Here is a 27,557-nt window from a genome sequence, read left to right as displayed (position 1 = left end):
TACAACGCCGTTACCGTTACTGACAATAAAATGCGGCGTTACCATAGCCTAATTAAGCTATGGTACCACTGAAGCGGTTTTCATCCGAGTAGGCTCTCTCTCCGCCATAGGACCTGCAAAGTTTTTTCTCTGGTGTGTGTGTGTGTTTATGAGGCGCCGGACTGGACAAAAGCGAAGCGAACGCCGCGAGCGCGCTCGACAGTGCGCGAGAAAGACCGAGTGTGTCCGAGCGCGCGCTCGACTGCGCGAGAGAGACCGAGTGTGTCCGCGAGCGCGCTCGACAGTGCGAGAGAGACCGAGTGTGTCCGAGCGCGCGCTCGACTGCGCGAGAGAGATCGAGTGTGTCCGAGCGCGCGCTCGACAGACCGAGTGTGTCCGAGCGCGCGCTGGACAGTGCGAGACGAGTGTGTCCGCGAGCGCGCTCGACAGTGCGAGAGAGACCGAGTGTGTCCGAGCGCGCGCTCGACAGACCGAGTGTGTCCGAGCGCGCGCTCGACAGTGCGAGAGAGACCGAGTGTGCCCGAGCGCGCGCCCGACAGTGCGAGAGAGACCGAGTGTGTCCGAGCGCGCGCTCGACAGTGCGAGAGAGACCGAGTGTGTCCGAGCGCGCTCGACAGTGCGAGAGAGACCGAGTGTGCCCGAGCGCGCGCTCGACAGTGCGAGAGAGACCGAGTGTGTCCGAGCGCGCGCTCGACAGTGCGAGAGAGACCGAGTGTGTCCGCGAGCGCGCTCGACTGCGCGAGACGAGTGTGTCCGCGAGCGCGCTCGACAGTGCGAGAGAGACCGAGTGTGTCCGAGCGCGCGCTCGACAGACCGAGTGTGTCCGAGCGCGCGCTCGACAGTGCGAGAGAGACCGAGTGTGTCCGAGCGCGCGCTCGACAGTGCGAGAGACACCGAGTGTGTCCGAGCGCGCGCTCGACAGTGCGAGAGAGACCGAGTGTGTCCGAGCGCGCGCTCGACAGTGCGAGAGAGACCGAGTGTGTCCGCGAGCGCGCTCGACAGTGCGAGAGAGACCGAGTGTGTCCACGAGCGCGCTCGACAGTGCGCGAGAAAGGCCGAGGGTGTCCGAGCATTATATAGTTTGTTTATAAATAAATTACAAATTTCAGCATTAGAATAATCTCTGTAGCCTATTGGTATCATCTGCAACGTTTTAATTAATTTACATGGTTATAGAAATAAAATCTAAAAAATAGCTGGCAGGTAATGTTCTGGGAAGGTTCTGGGAGCACTTCTTGTTAAACTGTTTATCATTTTAACTTGCACTACAAAGTATTATTATTTATTCATTTTTGGTACATTTCTTAAGAAGCATAATTTATTTTTAGACTTATTTTTTGGCCAGCTGTGGTCTGTGCAATATTAAATATTAAAAGTTCTAAACCATCTATTATGTTTTATTGTTCTATAGTAATGATAATATTTTAAACAATATATTGCATTGTCCCACAGCAACATTACAATAGTGTAGATTAGTTTACAATGTTTTATAATAATAATTTATTCTATAGTGTCCATTTCATTAATTTAACATATTTAATATTGAGGGCAAGTTATTTGACTTTTTTTTTTCAAAAGTAACGTAATAGTTACTTTCCCTGGTAATTAGTTGGTAATTAGTCTCTTATATATTGATTTAACTCAGTTACTATTTGTGAGAAGTAACTAGTAACTATAACTAATTACTTTTTTTAAGTAACATGCCCAACACTGCGAGTATCTGACTGTGTATTTCATGTCATGTCAGTTGTGATGTTAAATAAAGTCCAAGAGTATTCCAGAATTTCAGCGGGAAACTTACAGACTCATATTCTCCTCTCATGCAGTATCGGATGCAGGATTTCGACTGTACCACTTCTGCATGAGATGAGAACACTTTTTAAGATGTTCTTGGGTCAAGAAAACGCTCGCTCTGACTGGATGTGCTTAAATCCACAATAAGGACACTTTCCTGTCACACATCACACATGCTCACTTCAATAAGCCACAGAACGCAGGTTAATGTGTTTACATGCCGGGCAAATATGGAATAAGGGGCAAAAATCTAGCTGTGTCAATTGGTTTATGCTTATGCCGTTTATGATGACCTTAGTCTGCGTTTACATGACCACACGCACTGTCTGCTTCTTGTGCATAATTGGGTTAAGAATGTGCAAGTAAACATTGACTTTGGGTTGATGGAACCAGAAGTGCAGAAATGCAACTGTTTTTGTTTTCGGGCTAATGCCTGCAGAATGCCTCTATTCAGGAATCTTGACTGCACAAAAAAATAAAATATAAAGTACTGTTTAACTTGTGAAACATGGATATTAGTTGGCCTAACAACCATATGACTCGCCTCACATTAAATTCTCAGTTTTGTAGGTTAACGTTATTACTAAACTGCTTAGTCATAAATACTTGCCTTTATATTTGCTGATGAACTGCTCTTGAAGCTCAGGCTTGTCGGTTTCACAGTGATGTGATGCTCAGCGTCCTGCAGAGGTTTTATACGTCTTTTATTTCCCAGCATGGCGACTTTCTTTCTTGAAATGAGTGGAAAAATTAAATTAAATATAATGTGAATGAAATAAACAAGCATATTTAAAAAATCTTGTTGATCTTACTGGAATTGTTCACCCAAAAACATATGTAATTAACATACAATTATGTTAATTGTTGTTCCAATTGAGCCTCATGTTGTTCCAAACCTGTGTTGTGTTTTTTCTGTTCAACACTAAAGTATATATTTATATTAGCCTATATCACATCACAGAGCTCTATTCAATGACAGCATGTGTGACCAGTCACAACAGTTGTACAATTCCACGTACAACAGGAATTTAAATTAAAAAGGCAACGTGCCAAAAAACATTGGTTCTTGTGTGTCTTGTGATATAGATATAATTGACATCAATCTACTGTATATTCATATCTGAATTAAGAGCTACAGCATACAGGAGATTTTCAGTCAATAACCAGCTAGATTCATAGGGACTATTTTTAATGTGCTTTTTGTCTGCTTTGGACTTTGAAACACACAATAAAAATACTATAAGTGTCTATGTACCATCATTGGGCAAAAAAAGCTTTGTGAAGATAAATAATAATAAATAAATAAATAAAACATTCCACTGAAAAAAATATTTTTGGGCAAATAATGTAATAATGTATTACATAAAATAATAAATATATCAAATAATAATGATATAAAAAATATATAATTTAATTATTTCAAATTACAGTTGCTATTTGACAACACTTTTGAGAAAAACAATGATATAGTAGGCTATCACTGACTCGGTTGTTTTGATTAATTTGTAGAATCTAAAGTACTATTATATAAAAATAACAAAATTATATTTACTGGGCAATGCCTACAGTAGGCAATAAACTTTTTTCCTTATTGCAACAAATCATCAAATTAGAAGCAAATTCAATACAATCAAGAAGTAAATAAAACCTTACGCAAAAAATAATTAAACCACTCAAATAAACCACTTACTTACTTTCATATTTCACAATGTATTTAGTTATCATGCATTTTCAGGACAAGACTTGATCTCACCTTTCCTGCGTGGTGGGGGGTTGTCATCTGTTTCGCGTCCCATTGTCACGTGTCTGCATTTCCCGGGAAAATACATCGACTGTCGCAGACTTGCGTCAATGACGTAGTTACGTATTTGGATTTCACGTTGAAATTGTGATTATATTTATTTGACCGAATAAAAAACTCTCTGATGACAAGAATCTTTGTTTTAATCACAATAGTGTTTCTTCAAACACACACACACACACACACACAAAAAAAAAAAAAACTGGTGGAGTAAGTAGTAAGTCTTTCTAGTGGACAGAGCACATGATCACTTTTAAACGAACCCAGAGGACTCGAACTAGGAACCAGTGCGCATGTCCGTACAAGCACAAGTTTAAAAGAGCATATAATGCCTAAATGAGCAACCTAGATCTCTTGAACAGACATCTTATTTTCTACTAATAGCATTTATTAATCAAAATAGTAAATTGATGTCTGCAAATACACAGCAGGGCTGATATTCAAGCTGGTATATATGTATCCAGTTTTGCACGAGTCTGTGTTGTTGTCAATTTATTTGAGTTAAGATGGGGGAGGGATGTGGATTATTTCGAGGCTCTAAATTAAACTTTAACCAGTACTTTAACAGCATATCTTCTTTTTATTTCTTTCATAAATTAATGGTACTTTACATTAAAGGGCGGAGAAGCTAGACCTGGTAAAAGTGCTTTAAAAACGCATAGCCACAACAGATTGTCATCTTTTGAGCAGCACTTGTTCTGCTTAGCTATCTACCTGTCTGTCACTGTCTGCCTGTTAGTTCAGCTGTGTCTGCAGTCAGTCTCAGTGCTGTGGGGGAAGGGCGCGCGCGCGATCAGTCTCAGTGCTGTGGGGGAAGGGCGGCTGATCACAGTGTGAGCAGATCTCAGTCAGACTGACAGTCACAGGCAGGGTTAGGGTTAGGGTTAGTGGAGATCCAATGGCTTTTCAAATCAAAGAAAGAACAAAATAATTCTGTAAACAAACATTTAAACGTGTCAGCTTGATTCATGATTCTTTTAAACAATTTGTTTTCTTTTGTATGACTACATGTAACTGCTCTGTCTGTCTATCTATCTATCTATCTATCTATCTATCTATCTATCTATCTATCTATCTATCTATCTATCTATTTCTTTTGTATGACTACATGTAACTGCTCTGTCTATCTATCTATCTATCTATCTATTTCTTTTGTATGACTACATGTAACTGCTCTGTCTATCTATCTATCTATCTATATCTATAGAGAGATAGATAGATAGAGAGAGAGAGAGAGAGAGAGAGAGAGAGAGAGAGATACAGAGCAGTTACATAGTCATACAAAAGAAAAAAAAGTGTTTAAAAGAATCAAGCTGACACGTTTAAATGTTTGTTTACAGAATTATTTTGTTCTTTCTCTGATGTTCATTGATATATAATGTACTAAGGATTTTGAGCAAGTTACAGGCTTTTGATGGTAATCTATTGTGTTCTGCTGTTTGTACGAAATGCGCTTTCCTTATTTGCAAATCTTAAGAATGATTCAAGAAATGTACTAAAGCGACTGATAAGAACTGTTTATAGAGGAGAGCAGTTACAGCAAACATCTCTCTCTCTCTCTCTCTATATATATATATATATATATAGAGAGAGAGAGAGAGAGACAGAGCAGTTACATATAGTCATATAAGAAAAAAAAGTGTTTAAAAGAATCATGAATCAAGCTAACATGTTTAAATGTTTGTTTTCAGAATTATTTTGTTCTTTCTTTGATTTTAAAAGCCATTGGATCTGCACTAACCCTAGCCCTAACCCTAACCCTAGCCCTAACCCTAGCTCTGCCTTTGACTGTGCCTTGTGTCACAAACAAGAATGTCAAAATGCTTAGTCATGTTGTCAATATAACTGTATCAGTACTTTTAGAAGTAAACAATGGCTACGATTTTGATGACAATGATTGAAAATACAAAAGACTGCACTTTATCTGTATGACACATATGCATGCGCAGAAGAGTACTCAACGGTCAACAACGTCACTTGTTTGCGGAAGTAGCTAAACATGAATGTCAACAGTGGAGCTCGTTTAGCAATATTAAAGTTATTTGTGTGGATGCGGAGTCGCAGCCAGGAGTGGTGGGATACTGATGTGAGTGGCTTCACTAATACAGAATTCATCAGTAACTTCCGAATGACCAGATCCACCTTCGATTATGTTTGAGCACCTTCGATTAACTCTGTCACGGGAAGAGACACGTCTGCGGCGGACCAAACAGTGCAACGCGTTGGAGTGTAGTGGCTAGCTACAGGTGCGTGCTATCGTACGATAGCTAACTTGTTTATCTTCTCATTCCCGCCTACTTCAACGCAGAATTATGACGTTTGTCGCATATCAATGGCGTGCGGGTCGGATACATGTGACTTGGCCGTTCAGATTGAGGTCGCATTTGAAAAGATCGAATACAGATCGGATTTGGACCACATACCCAAGTGGCCTGGGTCGCATTTGAAAAGATCGGATCTGTGTCGTTCAGACTGTCATGAAAAGATCAGATACAGGTCGCATAGAGGCAAAAAAAATCGGAATTGGGTCGTTTTAGCCTGCAGTGTGAACGTAGCCATAAACACACATGGCCCATTACTCTAGTTGAGACTGGACTCACATATATACTGTTGGTCTGTTAAAAAATTACAGTACAATGTCATTGCAATAAAGAAAAAGACTATTACACACATATGTACGTGTGTGTGTGTGTGTTACATTATGTCTCTATCACGTATATTTACTGTATAATGAACTTATGGTGAACAGTAGCCTAGTGAACACTGTCTGATCACACACCTGTTCTGTCTACAAACGCTTGAATGATTGAGGACACACACGTTTGTTCTCATGGCTCACCTTTCAACCCGCCTCGGCCATGAGGTCATGACTGAACATGATCTACATAGTGGCCCTTATTTCTTCAGAAACCTACATTCTTGGCCTGTTCTATCTCTTCCTCTGTTTTACCTCTGTATCACCACACATGCTTACTCCTCTTCTCCTCCTCGGCTGTTCACCCTGTTGTTCTTCCGTTCTCAGAGTGTGTATGTGTTGTGCTCTGTCTATATGCCAGAGGAAGATCATGAGATGCACTCTGAGCGATTATAGAGAACTGGTGATCATTGATTGATCTAATGCTTTACATTCCCCTTCATTAGTGAAATTCAGAATTCACATCTGCAATTCAACAATTCAGGACAAAAAAAGTCTAATAGAATTGTATAGAAAATATGTTTGACAGTTTATGACAACTAGTTCAACCATTCTGCATTTAATGACTTATGGAACTAATGCCTATATGTTTTGAGGGGTCTATTGCCTATATGTTTTGAGACTATTCAACAGAGAACCAGTATAATACATTTTGATAAACATGACATAAGCAATTAATAATGTAAGAAACAGCAGACACTTGTATATAAATTGCATGAATGTACCAAAGCATTTGCAATTTGTTCAAAAGAATGATAAACTGCTTTTATGATGTGCATTTTATTTATATTTAAATAGAAATACTTATGTTTAACAGGTTATTCAAATGTTTCTGTTGATTAAACAGTGACTAGATGATGATGTCTAAAACAAGAATTTTAGTTGTGATCTGGGAAATGCACCAAAGCGACTGAAAAAAACTTCAATATAATTATTATAATAATATAATATATAATTAGAATGTTGTAACTGCTTTCCTCTATATAATATAATATAAAGAGAATGTTGCATGTAAGTGCTCTCCTAGATATATAATATAAAATAATATATAAAATAATACAATATAATATATAATATAAAGATAATGTTTGCTGTAACTGCTCTCCTAGATATATAATATAAAATAATACAATACAATATATAATATAATACAATTTAAAGAGAATGTTTGCTGTAACTGCTCTCCTCTATATAATATAATATAATATAATATAATATAATATAATATAATATAATATAATATAATATAATATAATATAATATAATATAATATAATATTAAGAGAAATGTTTGCTTGTTTGCTTTAAGTGAATGTGTTGCTGTGGTAACGGACTCCCGCTTGTGCGGTGGGTGGGGGCGGGGCGGCGCCCGCTCACTGATATATGAGAGGGAACGGCAGAACGCAAAGTAGGAGAAAACACTTTTTAAAAAAAGATTACTCATAAAAGCAAGCGATTAAGCATGTTTTCACATCTTTTTGTGGCTTGTCTGTTTTTATTAAACAAACTCGGATGAATAAATCATCACACCCATATTGACAGATTTAATCAGTTGTTCCTCTGCTTTTGGAAGGAAATATGTAACGTACTTTTTAAATTCACATGACGTAATGTGTCTGTCCCTTCCCCGCTTCAAACTCGTTCCTACATGATTAATAAACTCCTATGTAAGTTACTGTACGTGCTGTATAGTCTCGGTGACGCGCAGCAGCGCGATCTTCACACACACACAGAGCAGACTCTGATGCGAGAGCAAAACTGCGAGGATTAAAGTTGAAACACATGCTCATATACATCATGAGAGCTCCTGCTGCTCAGGGCAAATTAGTAATTTTTTATTTAAATAATAATTATTGGCAATTTATCTATAATTGAATGTGGATTATCTGTTTATTTATTTATAATAATGATTTTTTTTTGCCTCCGCCATCTTTGTTGATGACGTAATGGCCTCTGATTGGTCAGATCATCAAGTCCCGCTCTCATAGTGGCTTCCTGCGCTCTGATTGGTCAGAATCCCCGAAGTGTGTATCTTTTCCGGAAGTGCAGTACTCCTAGAGGGCGCTGTGTTATACACACTTTAGTGGGGGGGCATACACACTTCACATACACAAATCACTTAAAAGTGATTTTTTGGGACAAGTGAGATTTTAAGTCTGGACACCATTTTAGAGTATGCTGAATGCCATTATATAGTCAAACAAATGAGGACATACAAAATGTCCTCAATTTTTGAGGTGGTCCTCAGTTTACTGGTGTGTATCCTGGTGAATGTACCCAAAAGGGACATAAACAAACACACACACACACACACACACACACACACACACATACACATATACACACACACACACACACACACACAAATATATAAGGTCAGGTATAACTGAATCAGTCTGCAGAGACACACAGGGAATGTGGAGGTTGAGAAGACCTCTGCCAGCTACAAAAGAGTCAGATTGGTATCTTCGTTGCCCTGGGCAAACACAGAGAGCACTGTGGGCGGTAAAACCCCATCTTACAAAAAAAAATTATCGAAGGTGTGAGGAAGTAAAAGTTTGGCAAGGAAGTATGGGTGATTTTCCCACCTCACTGAACATCACTCGCCGCAATGTCTTCATAGATGGATATCAACATAACTTTTTATGGTATACCGGCGGACATAGTGAACTTTTCGCTGTGACCTTTTAAATGAACAATTCTTTTTCTCTCCTGTATTTTCACAGTGACTGATATCCAATAAGACGAGGCTTAAATCCACAGCCAGTGTAATTCTGTCATGCATCTTTGGCAATGTCACATACTTCTGCTCATCTGGATTATGCATGCGCTGTCATGACGGCTGTTTTATGACACTCATCGATCCACTTTTACCCAGGGCGGCCATTGATCTCCGTTATCATTGTCCCAATCCCAAAGCTCAATGAGGAGTCACGAGCCAACCTTAAAGGTCAAAAGCCACTCCGGTTGTTGTCACAAAGCACTCGGTTCCCCAGACACTGAATTAGTACTGTTTGCACGGATCTATTTATTACAGTGTTTTGTCTGATCCATTGTCTTTGTGTTTTTAGCCTGATGGCTCTTGGCAAGTTCTCTACAGCCCCATTTGCATTGCACAATCTCTGGCATGCCACTGTGCCATTGCTGCTTTGAAGGGGCTCCCAGATGCACTTATTTCTGCGCAGTGGTTCGTTTGGGAAACTTAGTTAATTAGTGTGTGTGTGCATGCCGCTTGTTTTACTGTTAATAGAGTCTCAAGGCACCCGGAGCAGAGGCGCTCGATACAGCGTCTCCTCCTGTTCCTCTCGTACTCGCTCACATCCACGAATATGGCCTCATTCCACCAGAACTCTTGAGCTGGAGGCCAAGTGTTTGATAGATCTGAAGGTTTGTAGATGTCTTTATCACTTTGTGCCATTAGTGTTGTAATACTCTGAAGTGAGCTCTGAAAGGGACTGCTTTGAGACAGTTTTTCAAAACCTACTTTATCAGCAGCTGAAAATGAGTGTGAGACCATTCATATGGTCTTACGAATGCTGAGATGAACTCCAAAATGCGTTGTAATACTGTATGTCTATTGCAAAAAAAATATATATATATATACATATGTATACATACTAGGGTTGGGCGATGTCTACCAAATTGGCATCAGACGATGTCTACAGTAAAACATTGCAATGGACTATGACATCGGGGGGTTGTGTTTGAGCTTTAAGCTCCGTTAATGTGGTGTGCGTCTGGAGAAAGAGAGAACGTGCACAAAGCTGAAAGGGCTTGAATGAAGCGCTGAAATATCATTACCACAAACGATTCTGAGTGCTTGTAGTGTGATCTGTACCGCTGTTTTGACACACTACTCCCTTCAACTAGAAACAGTATAATGGTGCTACCGTTCTGTCTCGCGATCCGAATGGAAACATGCCCCCAGATGCGGAAGAATCGTGAATCGTGAAGAATCACGATGCCGGCTCAACATCGTGATGTCTGTCATCCATTTGCGATGGACGATGGCATCGTCTATCTGCCCAACAATACATACATACTTATCTTTCTTAGAGGAGTTTTTATAGTAACATTTCATAAAACAATAATTTTGCCCTCAGCTGTGACATTTAGGGTTTCATGGCTTTGATTCTTGATTTAGTGGTTCGATTGGCCAGCTGTTGGGCTCCTTTGGAATTCAGCTGTGCTGCTTTAGCCCTGGGCTTTTTCCAGACCTCCTATTCATTTACACTGGCTAATCTGATTTTCTCATCTGTAAACTACCGTTTTCTTTTAACGTTTGGTTTCGTAATGCAGCATGGAGCCGCATCCTCTTTTGTTCTACAATTAAATTTCACATTTAGCTTTGCTTATTACATTAAGAAACCCTAATAGGTAATTATGAATAAGTACAGGCCAGTTGGAACATATTCAAACAAGGAGATTAATTTATTCATAGCAAGTAGGAGGAGAGGGTTGGAACTTCACCAATCGAGCATTCCTGTCCCACTGGCACTACCTCTGCACCGGCTGAGTAAAAGTGAGACGAAAACAGCTCTGCATGGTGAGCATAGCTCCGTAAGTGCTGGCTGGAGGCTTCGGGGAGTTCCTTATCTCTCAGTTTAGCTCCACTTACAGAGGTGAGAAGGCCATGTTATCTGCAAACCTCTGCCTGCTATGGTTCTCTCTGCCAATCTCTGCCAGCAAGTGAAGGGGCCAGGAGGGGACGCCGGGGTACAAGGTCTGATTATAGCCCACAAATGGCAGATCAATAGACCTTAACCGGAGGCCTCATCGATCAGCAGACATAGGGCAGCAAATTTACTCACATTCTTAGGCTCATTCGTCATGACCGGGGCACTAGGGTGTGAAATTCAGATTGCTATTGCCGTCAGCCTGTTCAATAAGGACGTGCAGGATGTGCGTCATTGGCTGCTTTCCTCTATAGGGGTGAAGACTTGTCTTTTGCAGCCTAGACAACCGGGGCTTATGCCGTCTTCACGGGCTATCGGAAATTTCCTACTTCCTACTTGTAGATGCTCAGTGTGATGAACTCCCGACTTCTTAGATCTTCTAACTGTGTGATGTAAATTATGTTAATGACGCAAATACACATTATTCAGTAATTTATTTGTTTTAAATTGTTTTAAAATGTTAAGGATTTTGAATAAATCGTATGCGTTAACGCGTTATTGTTGACAGCCCTAATTTACAGTAATTACGATAGCACGTGAAGGCAGCATTAGCCTTCTGCATCAGCTCCACACTGGTCACACCCCCTTAGTTAAAATGCCAATCAGAATGGTTATTGTGTGACAAAGTTCTTTAAGGTCATGTAATAAGGTCCTGTTTGAATCTTTTTTTAAAACACCTTTGATTGTTTGCTATATGTATATTTATATTAAAGACCAATCGAAGCGACTTTACCATTCTAAAGTAATTCACATTGATATGACCTTACTCAGTGTCATTTAAATAGCTTTCGGGCTGTTTACATTGTGTGTTAAGATGCGGTAATGTTTACATCAACTGACAGGATGCGTTAGTCTGTAAGATCAATGCTCTGAACCTCCTTTATGGTGGTCTCTTGACTCTAGGAAAGAGAAAGGATGGATTATTTTTACGGTTAAAATTTCCAGCTTTGAGCTGACATTTTTTTCTATATGAACTTTAATGGTATTAAGACTAGAAATATGTTTAAATTTGTTAATAAATAATCAAGGAATACAGAAAGAAGAGTGCAGAGAGACAGATATCAGTATGAGGGTGTTGGAAAAACAGAATGGCCATTAAAACCAAGCTGCGCGGGACAAATTAACTGTCGGTCGTTGAACACAGTAAGGAATTTCGTTCTCTGGCCTTGAATCAGAATTAATTAAGATTGCACTGTCAGACATGTGAAGAGCACAGTCTAGGTTGATTTAGACAGCGTTTGTGTGTTAATGGAGAATCAATTGGCTCTGTAGCGAATGGCTGCAGGTCATAGAAGTGTTGTCTTTGTTGTTTTGCTTCCTCTAGAGAGATTCTCCTTTTGTATCAGGAATCAGTGCCATATGCCAGTACAGGAGTTTACTACAGAAAAGGGAGTGTAAATGGTTTGTTAATCATGTTTTAATTGGAAGTGCATCTATTCCTGTATACTGGATTCCCTCCAAAGCCTCTTCGTTCCTTAAGTGTCACTATTCATAGTTTCTTTCCTGGCAGATCCAGGAATATGAAGCATCTGTGGGCATCATGGGGCTGCAGTTTGAATCTATCTTCAACCCTACTGAATTTCCATGTTGACCCAGGTTGTGAGGACCTGGTGAACGGTTGAAGCTGGTCAAAAAGCATGGTTGACTAATGGTGTGTTCACACCGAACGCGAATTTAATTATTTGCGCGAGTAGATTACATACAAAGTCAATGCAAAGACGTGAATAGACGCATCATTCGTGCCGGGCGTTGCAAATGACGCGAATTGGGCGACGCGTTTGCCGCGAATGTCTTCCGCGCAAGTTGAAAAATTTGAACTCGAGCGAATGTTCAAGCGTCTAACTAAACGCGATAGACGCGTATTTGACGCTCTATTCGCGTTCGGTGTGAACACACCATTAGATACTGTCGTCTTGCTGGTTATTCTAGTGAAGCCATATTTTATTGTAATTGGTGAAATTACAATAAATTTCTTACTGAATTTCTCCAGGCAAAAAGTTCTCTAATGACAGCCTTATAGCTCAATCATTCGTTTGTTCTTTTTTTTTAGTGCCCAATTTTTGGGATCAAAATTAGTTTCTTCAGCCAGTTTGGTTACTTCATCCAATCAGAATGAATGGTGACTATATTTTAGAGAATGTCCATTGGCTGTGATTTTTGAAGTGATTTGTTTTCTCCCACACATAGCAGCAGTGGTGGGTTTGAGGTATTAAGGGAGTTCAGCAAGAGAAGAAAAGATGGATCTGGGATTTTCTCCCCATCTTCACATCTTTTTATCTCTCTTCCACAAAATCAACATGACAATAAACCCTCAATTAGGAGATGAGGGGAATACTAACTCTATTTGAGTCAATAGCCTCCTGTGCACTGCAGCAGTGAAGCAGTGGTAGTTTATACACACTGAGGCCTAAACCAGAAGCCACAGATATTCCTCACATTCTCACATCTCTGCTGACTCCTAAATTTCACAATAGCACGCTATCTCAATGTGCTTATTTTCCATCCTAAATAGCAATTAGTGTGTCCTAATTCATAGTATTTAGAAAAAACGTACACCAGAAATACCCCTTTTCCAGCAGTATGAAAATGTGCAGTCTTTCTAGTCTAATATACAGGTCCTTCTCAAAAAATTAGCATATTGTGATAAAGTTCATTATTTTCCATAATGTAACGATAAAAATTAAACTTTCATATATTTTAGATTCATTGCACACCAACTGAAATATTTCAGGTCTTTTATTGTTTTAATACTGATGATTTTGGCATACAGCTCATGAAAACCCAAAATTCCTGTCTCAAAAAATTAGCATATTTCATGCGACCAATAAAAAAAGTGTTTTTAATACAAAAAAAAAAAGTCAACCTTCAAATAATTATGTTCAGTTATGCACTCAATAGTCAATACTTGGTCGGGAATCCTTTTGCAGAAATGATTGCTTCAATGCGGCGTGGCATGGAGGCAATCAGCCTGTGGCACTGCTGAGGTGTTATGGAGGCCCAGGATGCTTCGATAGCGGCCTTAAGCTCATCCAGAGTGTTGGGTCTTGCGTCTCTCAACTTTCTCTTCACAATATCCCACAGATTCTCTATGGGGTTCAGGTCAGGAGAGTTGGCAGGCCAATTGAGCACAGTAATACCATGGTCAGTAAACCATTTACCAGTGGTTTTGGCACTGTGAGCAGGTGCCAGGTCGTGCTGAAAAATGAAATATTCATCTCCATAAAGCTTTTCAGCAGATGGAAGCATGAAGTGCTCCAAAATCTCCTGATAGCTAGCTGGATTGACCCTGCCCTTGATAAAACACAGTGCACCAACACCAGCAGCTGACATGGCACCCCAGACCATCACTGACTGTGGGTACTTGACACTGGACTTCAGGCATTTTGGCATTTCCTTCTCCCCAGTCTTCCTCCAGACTCTGGCACCTTGATTTCCGAATGACATGCAAAACTGAGCAACAGTCCAGTGCTGCTTCTCTGTAGCCCAGGTCAGGCGCTTCTGCCGCTGTTTCTGGTTCAAAAGTGGCTTGACCTGGGGAATGCGGCACCTGTAGCCCATTTCCTGCACACGCCTGTGCACGGTGGCTCTGGATGTTTCTACTCCAGACTCAGTCCACTGCTTCCGCAGGTCCCCCAAGGTCTGGAATCGGTCCTTCTCCACAATCTTCCTCAGGGTCCGGTCACCTCTTCTCGTTGTGCAGCGTTTTTTGCCACACTTTTTCCTTCCCACAGACTTCCCACTGAGGTGCCTTGATACAGCACTCTGGGAACAGCCTATTTGTTCAGAAATTTCTTTCTGTCTTACCCTCTTGCTTGAGGGTGTCAATGATGGCCTTCTGGACAGCAGTCAGGTCGGCAGTCTTACCCATGATTTTTTAAAAGCCTCAGGAATCTTTTGCATGTGTTTAGAGTTAATTAGTTGATTCAGATGATTAGGTTAATAGCTCGTTTAGAGACCCTTTTCATGATATGCTAATTTTTTGAGACAGGAATTTTGGGTTTTCATGAGCTGTATGCCAAAATCATCAGTATTAAAACAATAAAAGACCTGAAATATTTCAGTTGGTGCAATGAATCTAAAATATATGAAAGTTTATTTTTTATCATTACATTATGGAAAATAATGAACTTTATCACAATATGCTAATTTTTTGAGAAGGACCTGTAGTCAGTTAAAGCTGCAGTCCGTAGCTTTTCCTCTTTGTCGCCATCTCTCTGTTCGAAATCTGTAACTGCAGTGATTCGCAGAATTATCGTCTTTACGTGGGTTGTAAATCGGCATGAAACAGCGCGGATGAACACAGTGTTTTGAGGCGAGTGGTGCTGTCAGTCACCGCGCTGTGTGGATACTGTCATACAGAATCACAGATTCACTTTTTGAAAGTTTGACCAACATAAGAATTTTCATAAGAAAATGTCTTCTGAACAAGTAAGTAACATCCATTTTTGTTCTGACCAACTAAGGGGGAAAAAGCATTCGACATGATAAGCTTCGTTAGATTTAATCAACGCGATTTACAGCAACCGTGCAAATTATAGCCTACTTTGTTCTCAAATTGTTCATGTTAACAACATCACATCAGCATTGCGTGACTAATGTTAAATTTAATGTGTTTTATGGTTACCTGTGTAGTTCAGAATTCATATTCTCCATAATAGCAAAACGAGAAAGGCACAACAAAGGAAACTCCATAACTGTGTGAATTAAGAAAACGTACTGTTACACGATTGAACTATTGAAATGTCTTAACTTATTTGTTCAGCAGAAAAAAGCCGTCTCTTCTTCCGTTTTGAACCCCTTCAAAACACGGAGTTCACGCACTTTTCAAAAGCCCCGCCGTTGTTTAAATCCTTGTGTTCGCATGAGACAGTTTCTTTCTCTTTCTCTAGCCACCTTAAATCCGAAGTACGAAGTCTTTTGGGTTTTATAACTGCTAAATCTTCAGTTGACACTGATGATTGTTGTTTGGATCTTTCTGGATGCCATAAGTTTAATTATGTAAAGTGCTGCGAGAAAAGCCTATACATCTAAACATCTCGTCACGCGCAGTATAGCCGGCTAGCCGAAACTCCTTCTTTATGTGTACGGGTGTGACGTAATGACGCAAAGACATGCTCGAATTTCCCGCGGAAACCCACCAGTACCACTGGAATTAAAATCATTATTACAAGCTAACCGTTTTGAATCTAGCTATGGCAAGCAGATAGTTTTGACCACTGGCAGAATAAGTTTTTTTTAATATAATTATTTTGGATTATTTTTAACTTAAAAAAGCTACGGACTGCAGCTTTAAGTCAAGTCACCTTCATTTATATAGTGCTTTTTACAATCCAGATTGTTTCAAAGCAGCTTTACAGTGATGACAGGAAATTAATGCAACAAATATTGTTATATATCCCCTAATCCAATGTGCAACAGATAAGTTTGTGACTTAATTTTTTAAATATTTTAATACTGAAATGTTAAATAACAATGCATTTTAAAGTAAAAAAAAAAAAGAGCAAAAGTACACAGCAATGGAGTCTGTAGTATCAATACATTTTTATAAAGCGAAAGTATGTTCCAGTACTTTTGAGTATGTTTTACTATATAGACTCATAAGTATGGTCTTTTGCATCACCAGCCAAGCATATACTTTTAGTGCATAATATAAAAAATGTCCACATAGGCCATTCCCATGACTCCCTATTTTGCCAGCCCTCATGACTTGATTTGTCATTACTTTCTGATTGATTTCCAGCAGTCTTTTCTAAAAGGGTTAAACACTTGCTGTTTTATCTGTGTTGCATAGTAAAATTGCATTTAGTAGTCACTGCCAAGTCAAATATCCAACCTGTCTGTCTGGTAGAGAAGCAGAGGGGGGAAATGAAAGGTTCTCTGGCGTGTGTCCCAGCTGCAATCAGGTTTCTAACCTGTTTACGGCCCCATGTGTCGGGGCTATGCATAACCTCTCTCAGAAAGCTCTGATTGCTCAAGTAAAATGGATTCAGCAGAACAAACAAACAAACAAACAAACAAAAATATTTATGTCGGTTTGCATTGATTTCCGTTTCCTTTAATTTGTACATGAAGCGAAAAAACAATGCAGGATGGCTTGTGCAATGTCAATCTTTTGAATACAGCGTGAATGTACATGTAGTTAGTTTTGTTTGTAGTATATGTTTGTGAATTACACTGTAATAGGAAATTAAATTGTCTTGTTTTCTCTTTTTTTGTCTTTGCAGGTAAGATGTGGACATTTGTTCTCCTCTCTGAACTACCCAAAACAGCTACGCAGCGCAAGCCTTGAGTAACAGCAAGTTCTTCACACTGCACTTATTTATACTTGCAATTCTGGAACAATCAGTTGGCTTGTCAGTCAGTTTGTCAGCACACAATGGTTTCGTAATTATAACCTGCTGATCTCTCTTTTGTGTGTCAGATGACTGTCTGAGATCAGTGTGTTTTCTTAAAGTCGCCGAGCACCAACCGAGCGTCAACACGAAATAGAATTTGCAACTCATTGAACTTGTGCAATCTGACATTTCACAGAGTGAAACAGGATTGTAAATGGGAAAAAGTGTAGGATGAGACATCAGGAATTGATTGGATTGTAAAAAGTGGACATATCAGAATTGATAGTGTTGACCAAGAATAAGTTGATGATAAAGGGATCGGTGATGTGAGTTGAAATTCCAGTCAAAGGATAATGCAGACAAAGGATAATGCAGACATTTTCAAGAACAGCTTCATCAAGACAAGCTTTGAATGTTGGCTTGACAAGTCTTGGAAATGTAAAATAGTTTGAAGGTTATTTTGAAGGCTGAAGGTTATATAAGACGTGTGTACTTGGGTTGATTGAAGAGGTAATTGATGTTTGAAGGGATGTATGCCTTTCTAGATGGTTGCTAAAGTTTAGATAGATAGATAGATAGATAGATACCCTTTTTTTCAAAGTTTTGTAGCAGTGTGTGTACATGGATGTGTGGATATTCATATGTGTGTGTTAGAGTGTACATTCCAGCTCATCTAAGTTCTCTCGTGTGGACAAACGGGTCTAGCAGTACCTATCTTTCCAGGTCATGTAACCAACCTGTCAGTCACTGTTTTACAGCACGGATTCTGCTTATACTTTGAGACAATGAGTGCACTGCATTGATTTGTACACATAATATTTTTACTGAGTTCAAGATTGGGTACTTATTGTTCAGTCTCTTTACTAGAAATAAAGATGTAATGCCTGGAGGTTTATGTCTTTATGTTAGGTCACTGATGATTATTTTGCCCCATGTGCTGTGACTCAAATGGCTTCAAGGGCTTTTTGAGAGCAGATCTTTTACTTCTTTTGACACACTTGTGTGCAACTCCACTTCCAGCAGAGCACTGACCTTAGACCTGGCCGAACAACTTGTATAGCACTTATTACCACAAACCCCCTACTGTTTCAAGAACCTGTTACTTCAGGTTGAAAGTGAGATATAGAAGGAAAGAAAAAAAATGAAACAGAGAGCACGAAAAAGACCTACATAAAAAGACCACATGAGAAAGGGATGAGCATGCAAAGCGATTCATCTGTTCCCGGAAATTCTCTGTGCATCTCTTTTAGTCAGTACTGTGTTGTCATGGTCACTTGGCTCAGGACCAGCAAACACTATAAAGGGGCACGCGAATATTTTAGTCATGGAACATCGTAAAACAAACACATGCCTAAGGCACTCTGCACGAGAGGAGTGATACAATTATTTCAAATGATCTGGTGCCCAGCATCGTGTCATTACACACCTTATGGTCATCACTCCAAAACATAATTAAACACTCTGTAATTTGACTTTTGGCGCCAATGCTAGCCTATGGCTGGTAAAAATATCTATATATTTTCTTCTTAGATTTATCTTTAAAATAATAAATCCCATGGTTTGAGAAGAACGATCAATATCTTTATGGAATTTTTCTTCTCAAGTAAATTTTATTTCGTTTTAAGGATGTAAGGAAATCTACGCCAGTACTTGTATAACAAAACAACCCTTGTATCTGCAAATCATACTAGTTTTACGTTTAAAAATTTCTCCCACATTTCACAATGAAAAAGCAAAACTGAGATTGTGTAGCTTGAAGCATTTTTGTTCACATACTTGGGTAGGGAATGGCTCAAACCTAAGTGTTGTAAACTATCTCAAGAATTGAATGTGACATGTTTTGCCCATCTGGAGGTGAAGGTACACCTGACACCGTAGATAACATATGACCTCTCTTGGTGTGTATCCAGGCGTGCTCACCAGGCCATTACATTCTGCAGGATACTTGGAAGGCAGTTCACATACTTGTATGACCAACACCGATAGCCTCAGGCCATTTGCAGTATTTACACATGTGATTCCTTCCTTGGAGAACTAGCTGTGGTTATATGTTGCTTAATATGGGAAACTAGTTTGGTGATTGGGTGATTGGCAGGTCAAGTACAGGTTCAGGGTGGTGCAGTCATGTGACAAGCCTCATGCTGCCTACAGTTACCAGCTCTGTCACAGTGGTGTTCACACACACAGTGACCTCTATAGGTCAAAAAGTGCATTGCATATTGAGGCTGCTTTTTTTGTGTGTGAGCTCGGACAATCTTAATCGCTCATACATTTCAGATAGCTTCTGTGCATGTGTTTGGGGAAAAACAAACAAACAAACAGTGGTTTGTGTTGGAGAATAGATACATCTTTGGTCAGTTCCAATGCTGGGTTCAACTAAACTGAGACAAATATTTGATCTTATTTCAGTTAGAATTCACATTTTAAATGAGCCATTTTTATATCCATAATATGGTGAGTTATGAAAGATAGAGCTCTTAATTAAAGGCTAGAACCCCCATTCTTCCACCTCTGCTGTTATCCTCCTGTGGTCACCCTGCCCTGGACTCCAAAAGCTGAGATCAAAAGGTTGACCCGAGGTGCTTACTGATAAGTCGAGGGGCTTGGCAGCCGCTATGAACCTCTCACTCATTATCGCTGACCTGTGCTAATCAAGGGAGGAAGGAGGCCGTGACCCGCTCCTCGATAGACTCCCACCAAAATATATCAGCAATTAGCCCAGCCATAAAGCTGCTAAATTACACCCCCCTGTGAGTCATTCGAAAAATGCGATGAGAGCGAGACGTCCCGAATAACTGATACAGTTGATACATATGCACCTCAAAAATTTTAATAGGAAAACAAATTTTTTTTTATTAAGATTTCGGTTATGATTTTATTTATTTTCTGTTCCATTATGTCCTTAAAAAATAGCCTCTGTGAAATTCAATGTATTTTTTTTTTTGCATGATTTGTTTTTCCATTGTTATTTCTATTAAACAAATAATTTTTTTAAATTAAATTCATTCATTAATTCATGTTATATATATATATATATATATATATATATATATATATATATATACATATATACAGTATATATATATATATATGTGTGTATATGGAGGTAAGCAAATGTCAGTCAAATGACACTGACAAATGACAAATGACATTAAATATTGATGGAGGTAAGCAAATGTCAGTGAACTTGAAAAAAAAAAAAATATATATATATAAAGTTGACTGACATTTGCTTACCTCCATCAAAGGTGATGGTAAATACTTTTATAATGTGTCAAAATATTTCCATTTCAAGCTGTTCTTTTGAACATTTTTTTGATAAAAAAAACCCTGAGAAGATGTTTCTTGAACTGACCGAATTATTTAAAGGGAGAATATTACATAAAAAAAAAAAAAACATACATTTTAACATTTAACATTAAACACACTATTGTTTATATAGAATTGTTCTATAGTCTATAAGCATGTATTGCTATTACATCAGAAGTAATTGTAGTTAAATGACAGAAACATTAAGTTATCCCTTGCTTTACTTTTTCAAGGGAAATGTAATTAAATCAGGAAACAGACTGCAATGAAGTGAAGATGGCGTTACTAAATGTAAGATCGATCTCAAACAAGACATTCACAATTAATAGACATATTCTATCTCTTGGGCTTGACTTTTTGTTTATGACTGAGACGTGGCTAAATGCCGGTGAACTTGGTCCACTCACTGAAGTTTGTCCTAAAGACTATACATTTTTTAATACAATACTGTCAGCTGGTCGTGGTGGGGGCCTAGCTACTATTTATAGAGATACATTTAAATGCCGTCTATCTGCCACAGAACTGTTTTCCAGTTTTGAAGCACAGCTATTTAAGAAGAATGGCTGTAATTCATTTTTATGTATTAGTTTACAGACCCCCAAAGTATAATAAGGACTTTATAAGTGAATTTTCTGATTTTTTATCTTCTGTTGTGCCAAATGCAGATAGGATTTTGATACTGGGCGATTTTAATATACATGTTTGTTGTCCTTCTAAAACTATGGTTAAAGAATTCGCACATGCGACCAAAATTTGTAAGGGTGCGACGAGAATTTTTCCTAGGTCGCACCAGTGCACCTAATGCCTGGTTCAGATTACACGATTTTAGCCCCGATTTTGGCACGATCCGTTTGACGTAGGGTGTCGTGGGGATTCATAAACGACAACGGGCGTCGGGACGCAAGATTCGATCGTATCATCTCGTATAGTGTGTCATAGTGGGCGACAACCTACGTTGCGTCTGCGATGCTTCACGACATCACGACAAAAAGACTAGCATGTTTAATTTTTTTAACGGTCGTCCACGACGGGTTCCGTCACATGTATGAGGTTGACCAACAGGAGCACAGAAGCTTTTCCGTACACAACTTTCAAAAATGGCGAAACGAAAGAGAGACGATGATGCTACTAGGTGGAGTTATGACATGGAGGAAAGGTTCGTGGAGCTGTGGCAGCAGTAACAGAAAACAATATTTTACCTCAAGTTCTCTTTGGAGGATTGACAGCCCATACTGTCCTCTTCGAGCAATCCAGGAATGTGTCCATTGTCGGGTTTTGATTCTTCTTTTACGTTTTTCTGAACACAGGACAGCCAACACTCACCGCTTCATCCATTGTTTGTTTACGTTCGTTTCCGGAAGTCACTCGCTACTACTAGTTTCGCCTTCTCGATGACATCACGCGCGTCGTTAAAGACGGCACGCGATGACTGGTCAGGAAGCAACGTGTAGTCTGACATGTTTCTTGTCCACGACACGACAAGATTTTAGGAGTCAAAATCGCGTAATCTGACACAGTGACTATGGTAACAGACAAAAAAAAAGTGTAATCTGAACCAGGCATAACGTTCTCGCATGATCGGATCCGCTGCCTCTCCACAAACGAGTCTTTTGTTCTCCTTGCACGCATGGTTGGATCATATCATGGTCTAAACCAATCAGAGATAGAGATTGGGCGGGTCTTTGCCTCTGATTGGCTGTGGTTCAGATATTCCTGTAGGACTAAAATGCTCCGTCCTGTGTGATTGAAATAAATTGCGATCTGTCACCTGAGCACCAGGGAATCAGTAACGGCAATCAGCAGCATCAGCTAAATAAACGCAAGAAAACAGACGACGAAGAAACTTTAAAAAATGTAGGCTACTTGAACTAGGTAAAAAATCTTGATTTCTCGATTTTAATCGATTCTCATTGATTTTTACGAACCGTTGGGCTATGCTGTTTTCAGTCGATGAATGAATGGAACATTGTAGCGAGCATCCCATCCAATAAATCGCAATAATCTTTGTGCTTTGTTAGTATTGATATGAAACAAAGTCTCAGATTTCAAATTAGGTCCATTTTCTTACGAAATTCAAAAACATTAATATTGTTTTGACGCTGTGGCGTGAGATCGCTCTGGCTCAGCTCAGCTCAAGAGAAGCAGCAGCGCGGAGCGCACATGATCTTCTCTTCCGCCTTAATAATACCAGTTACAGCGCCAAATAAACATGAACGAGCATCTGAAAGTGTGTTAAAAGATAGAGTACAACTTATCGAAATCCGTATCTTTCACATGGAATCGCTCAATCAGTGTTTCAACCGTGGAAAGACGTCAGTAAAACGCTTGTAAACAATGTCATGTAACGTCACATTTACCTCAGAAAAAAACATATCCAGTGACCATAAACTCGTTAGCTAGCTAGAAAAATAACTCTAGAGGAGCAGTTTGCCTAATATATGCACCATATTACATATTCATTATAATTTTTTATGTTTTTCAATATTGAATGCATGTTGTTTGAAAAAAATCTGGCAAGTTTTTATGTAGCCACCATTTAAATGTTTATATTCCATATAACTTTATTATTATAAAAATAAATAAAAGTGTAATTTAAGTGTTTGTGTACAAATCAGGTAATTTTTACCTTCAATATTATAGTAGGCTAATGAAGCTTATAGGCTACAACTGACTCCCAGTTTACAGCATTAGTTGAGATTTGTTTTTCTTGAGAAAATTTGCCATGTATTGTACCTGATATCCAAGATAATCAATATTGAATCGAATTGTGAAATTAGTGTCAATACCCTGCCCTAACTTGAACAATGTAAAAACAGCACTTTAATTTTTTTTTATTTTTATTTATATTTTTATATTCAGTATAATTGTTCTTCAAATAATAATAAAAAACTACACCTTATTTTGTTTAAAAACATTTACATAATATATATGAATGTATATGGAGCGTGAAAAAAAGGTGACCTTGAAATTGTGGCGTTAAAGGCGACGCGAGACGAGGAAAAATTTGAGTGCACCTAAATTTTGTGCTGGTGCACCTAAATAAAAAAGTTAGGCGCACCAGTGCAACCAAGGCAAAAAGTTAGTCTGGAGCCCTGTGGATGCCTATATTAGTTCCAAAACTCATGAAATTGAGTCAAACTGTCTTGGAGTAAAGCCAGATGAGTTAGTGAATATGTTCAATATGTTATGTTCAAATATACTGGACGTGGTTGCCCCGTTTAAATTGAAGAGAACTAGAAGTTGTGCACACCCTTGGTTTAACGATGATACTAGGGTTATTAGACAGAAATGGAGAAAAGCAGAAAGGAAGTGGAAGAGGGATAAACTACAAATATCCTATGAATGCGTTAGAGACTGTATGATCCAATATCAAAAAGTTGTTAAGTTTGCAAAAGCAAAATACTTTTCAGTGAAAATCGGCCTGTGAAACTTCCTTAAGTTCTTCTGTGAAAAAATTTGTTATAAGATCATGCTTTTCGGACTCTTCTTTGGACTTACCTCAGTCAGCATCGTCACATATTTTAACACATTTATCAGAGTTTTCTCCAGTGTCTCATAGTCATTTGCAACACATTTTTCGACAAATGAAGTTCACCTTTTGCTCACTGGATGTTGTTAATCCTCGCCTTATATCAGATATACTTGATTCAATTAGTCCTAGCTTATTGTCAATAATCAATAGTAGTTTAGTCAGTGGGATAGTTCCATCTAGAGTTCTCAACGGGCCTGAAAATTACAACCCGACCCGACCCGTGGCTTTTAAAGCCGGGACCCGATGTAACCCGACACATCAACATGAATTATCTGCCCGAACCTGGCCCGCGGCCCGACGCCACCGCATTCTTTTTTTTCCCCTCATACACGTATTATCATGACCAGCAGACGGGAATTCAAATCAACCTTTAATGTTCACGTCTTTTAACAGTTTTGAAACAAAATAGGCCTACAAACATAATCGTATGCTTATAAAGCATCGTGGAGGAACAGTAGTGCGTGCACAGTGGATGGACTGAGGTGTGCTCTCCTCTCTTCAATGGTACGGCCAGCCACCCGCGATGCACGTTGCACGCAGCAGCCAGACTTTCTTTACGGTGAAAAGATTAAGCGCGAGGTCCGACCCGACCCGAGTCATTTGCTTATATTTTGAACCGAACCCGCGGGTCCTGCCGGGTTTGTCGGGCCGACCCGACCCGTTGAGAACTCTAGTTCCATCTTATTTTAAACATGCCATTGTGCAGCCACTGCTCAAAAAGCCAAATTTGGATCCAACAGTTTTGAATAACTATCGCCCCATCTCTAAATTACCATTTTTACCAAAAGTTTTGGAGAAGGTTGTGTTTAATCAGCTTTCTTCTTACTTACAGGAAAATGGTGTTTTGGATAAATATCAGTCTGGTTTCAGATCACAGTACAGAGTCTGCACTGCTTAAAGTTTTAAATGACTTTTTTTTGATTGTCGACTCTGGTAAATGTGCTGTTTTAATTCTGCTGGATCTTAGCGCAGCATTCGACACTCTCGATCATGGTATTCTTTTAATTCTTTTACAGCAAATCGGGATCCAAGGTTGTGTTTTGAATTGGTTTGCTTCATATTTAAAGGATCGAACCTTCTCAGTAAAGACAGGCAATTATTTATCACCTCGTGCACCACTTTCATATGGGGTTCCGCAGGGCTCGATCCTGGGTCCTGTTTTGTTTTCCCTATACATGATTCCGTTGTATACTACTTTTACCAAGTATAATGTATCATACCACTGCTACGCAGATGATACTCAGTGTTATGTTCCTTTACATCAAAAGGATGATTCTAGCTTCCAGTGTTTATTTGATTGTTTGAGAGACGTTAAACAGTGGATGTCTGCCAACTTCCTTCAGTTAAATGATTCCAAGACGGAAGTCTAAATTTTTGGCTCATCTAAGTTCACAGAGGTTGTCGCCAGTAAATTGGGACCTTTATCTGGCAATCTCCATACACATGTTCGAAATCTGGGTGTTATTTTTGACTCTGCTTTGACTTTTGATAAACAGATCATTGGTGTGCTGAGAAGTTGCTTTTATCAGTTAAACAATATTGCGAAAATTAAGGCATTTTTATCACCCAGAGACATGGAGTCTGTGATACATGCTTTTATTTCATCAAGATTAGACTACTGTAATGTACTATACTTGGGTGTCTCACAGTCCCCACTGTCACGTCTTCAACTGGTCCAAAACGCTGCTGCTAGATTGCTGACAGGAACAAGGAAAAGATAACGTATTTCGCCAGTATTGTTCTCTCTCCATTGGCTTCCAGTTAAACATCGTATTGAGTTCAAAACACTGTTGTTTGTTTATAAGGGATTGCATGGACTGGGTCCTCCATACATCTCTGATCTCCTTTCAGCCCATCATAATGTTTTTAGAAATCTCAGGTCAACCAGTAGTCAGCTGACTGTTCCGAGGACACGTCTAAAATTAAAAGGAGATCGTGCCTTTTCTGTGGCCGCTCCACATCTTTGGAACAATCTGCCATCTTATATAAAGACTGCACCTTCATACATTGATTTTAAATCGTTGCTTAAAACCCACTTATTTACTGCTGCTTATGGTCATAAGCGGCTGTAGTGGTCTTGCATTGTTTTGTGCATTGTTTATTTGTGGTTTTATGTTTTATGGATACTTGTTTATACTTTGTACAGCACTTTGGCCAACAGCTGTTGTTTTTAAATGTGCTCTATAAATAAATATGACTGACTAAATTTCAGTAATTCATTACTTAGTAAAGCATTACACCCAACACTTACCATAGGAAATAGTTACTTTAAATTGTAATAATATTTCACTGTATTACTGTTACGATGTTTGATCAAATAAGCATCAGACACTGAAAATAAAAATCAAGTTTGAAAAAAAAAAATTATAAACGGCCCACTCCTGATAACCATTTTTGGCCATTACTAATGGAAATACTCAATAACCCAGAAATCATTGCCGCATCTCTGTTACACAGCAGAAGCGCTGTCAGTGTGAAAACACCACGTGGGCCTGCTGTTGTAGGTACATTGCTGCGATGCAAGAGGCCAGGCATGTGTGAAACAAACCTGAGGCCTGTAATTCGTGGAGGCTCCAAAGCTTTTCCTGCACACACTCTGACAGCTTGTGGTCTTGCATGTCTTTTTCTTGCTTTCTCCATCACTCTGATCCCCCGTCTAAGGCTCAGCTTCCTCACGGACTCCTGGAGCTGTGCAGGCGGGCGGATCTGATCTCTCCGTTATACCCCCCTTCCCAATCTCCTCTCAGCTCAGCGCCGACCAGTTCCCTGATCCCCCCTAATTCACTAATCCACTTCCTCTTACAATTAATGTCTGCAGGAGATCGGCTCAGCCAGGCTTTTTCCAGCAGGATGATACTACTCGCATGCTAAAACAAATACTCTAGATCTCTTTTTGCTTAGAGAAACAGGGAGTGCTGGGAAATGGGATAATTTGATAAGGAAAGGGCGTGGAGAGACTTTGTAGAAAGTGGATCGAGACTTTGGAAAATTGTTGAATGAACAAGAAATAAGAATAAGGCTTGTATCCTCCCTTTTTTTGTCTGCAGCATGTAAGTTGCACATATTCATTTTATTATATTCATTTTATTTTTCTGAACCTGAACAAATTATTTTTATGATTATTTTTAGTGACTCAAATACATCAATGAATGGGCTTAAAACATTGTTACTGACTTTTTTTATATGGCAACATGTAGTTAAAGGAGCTGTATGTAAGATTGTGGCCAAAACTAGTACTGCAATCACTTTCAAATTACTGTAGAGTGGTGTATCCCCTCCCCCTCCTCCCTGACTCGAGGTTGCCAGATCGGCTGCAGGATCCAGCAGGAACGTGACGAGCTGCAGCTGTGGTAACTAGAGCAGAGCTGGCAACCCGGATGCCGCAACACTACTGACTTCGTGATTGGTAGATAGGT

This window comes from Rhinichthys klamathensis, unplaced genomic scaffold, assembly GCF_029890125.1.
Source record: "Rhinichthys klamathensis goyatoka isolate OS25496 unplaced genomic scaffold, OSU_Roscu_1.1 h1tg000201l_1, whole genome shotgun sequence".
Lineage (NCBI taxonomy): Eukaryota > Metazoa > Chordata > Actinopteri > Cypriniformes > Leuciscidae > Rhinichthys > Rhinichthys klamathensis.
Note: the sequence above shows the minus strand (reverse complement) of the source record.